The following is a 1948-nucleotide window of genomic DNA, read 5'->3' as shown; positions in this document are numbered from 1 at the left end:
ATTCTACCCTGCTTTACAGTCTTCACCACTCACATGTACGTAGTCATGTACACATAAGAAAATGGAATCGACCATCTCAAACCAGTTAACCGCTCGAAAAAATGGGGTGTTTTACAAAAACTGACATTCTACGTATATGCCGAAAATAAACAAACTGTTCTCAGCTCTTTATTTCTTTCACGCCAAAACCATGCCAATCGACTGGCTGCCAAACCGGTCACGTGAACATAACTCACTGATGTTGACCTCAGGTCGCATCAACATAAACATTATCAAATACACCATCAAAGTTCATGAAAGAGATAAGACATAAAGGTCTTATATTATCCGAAAAACTATTTTAAACTGACTGTAGTTTAAAACCTCGGATTTATATACTATCGTGGGAAATATATCAACTGCCAAACTACCTCCCATTGTAAAGCGCCTTTACAAACGAGAATGAACTGTAAACAGTATTACATATATTTAACAAATAAGTGGTAATAAAATATTTAATTTTTGGTTTATAAATATTGAAAATGACGGTTTAAAATATAAGTATAAGCCCCGCCCACTGGAGATGTTCACTGAAGTGTGAGTAGAGCTGATGGCGTAGACTCGTCGCAGGGATCGCGCGAGCGATTTTTTTTTTCCGTACGAAACATTTGCATGAAACTTCACTCGGGCCATCTCGGATTGACTCGAGTGAGTACGATACGAGGAACAATATCAAACACTTCGCAATGTCGTGACGCTCGAGTTTTACTATTACTGTATTGCTCTTTCTATGTTTACCTACGGTAGGCCTATGAAATCTCACGGACTTATGGGATGTACGTGTGTAACTAACTGTGACCTTCTTGGATGTTATTAAATGTTAGTATATTATCTACAACAAAAACAGCTAGTACCTCCTGTTATAAAGTGTAGATAGGTACAGTAATACCAAAGGCTAGAGAGAAAGAGGGCTAAAAGGCTGAGATCTTACCTAGGCCCCTCCTTAAACTAGGCCTAGGGTCATAGGCTGACACCAACATACTGACATTGACTGAAATTTTTTGGGGAAAAAATAGGACAAAATTGAAGCATGAAATAAAAAATAGAGCGCATAAGAAAAATATTATTAAATAAATAATATACCATTCTGGCGTTATTGAACTTGTCCAAACTATCATTATAATGTAATTAATGTTAAATAATAATAATAATCATCATTTCAGCATTAATTACCTTGGCCTAAGCCTTGTAATGAAGAACCTACAGATACCGTACTATTTACAGGCCTATAAATAATAATCGCCCGGGAATATCTTTTGTGTTATTTCCCCTTAACGTCGTTTTTTTAATTGTTCTCTAATTCCTCCATTGTCTAAGTTCCCCTTAAGGTACAGGTAATAATAATAATAATAATTAATAATAATAATAATAATAATAATATAATAATAATAATTATTTCAGCATTAATTACCTTGGCCTAAGGCTTGCAATGAAGAATCTACAGATACTATTTACTAGGCCTATAAATAATAACTAGCCCAAGGGGAATATCTTTTGTGTATTTCCCCTTAACTCGTTTTTTAAATTGTTCTCTAATTCCTCCATTGTCTAAGTTCCCCTTAACGTAATAATAATAATAAGAATAAGAATAATAATAATAATTAATGATAATAATAATCATCATCATTTCGGAATTACATGTAATTAACTTGGTCTAGCCAGGGAGTTGTTATTAATTCCCTGGTCTAGCCTTGTAATCAAGAACCTACCGATTACTATGCCTAATATTAATAACTAGCTCATTTTTACATTCATTTTGTGCTCTGCCATTTTGGCAGGTCTTATGGCATCCAGTATTTTAGAGCTCCCTATTCTCAGCTCTTCTCTTAATTTGAAAATAACTGTCACCCTGTTTCATTTGAAGAAGAAAAACGCGCTTTTCCTTACTCTTTGTGCTTTTCCCAGAAGG

This window comes from Anneissia japonica, unplaced genomic scaffold (genome assembly GCF_011630105.1).
Source record: "Anneissia japonica isolate Jap-2015-1 unplaced genomic scaffold, ASM1163010v1 scaffold560_len657749_cov147, whole genome shotgun sequence".
Classification (NCBI taxonomy): Eukaryota; Metazoa; Echinodermata; class Crinoidea; order Comatulida; family Comatulidae; genus Anneissia; species Anneissia japonica.
The sequence above is the reverse complement of the archived record's forward strand: the minus strand, read 5'-3'. Positions refer to the sequence as shown.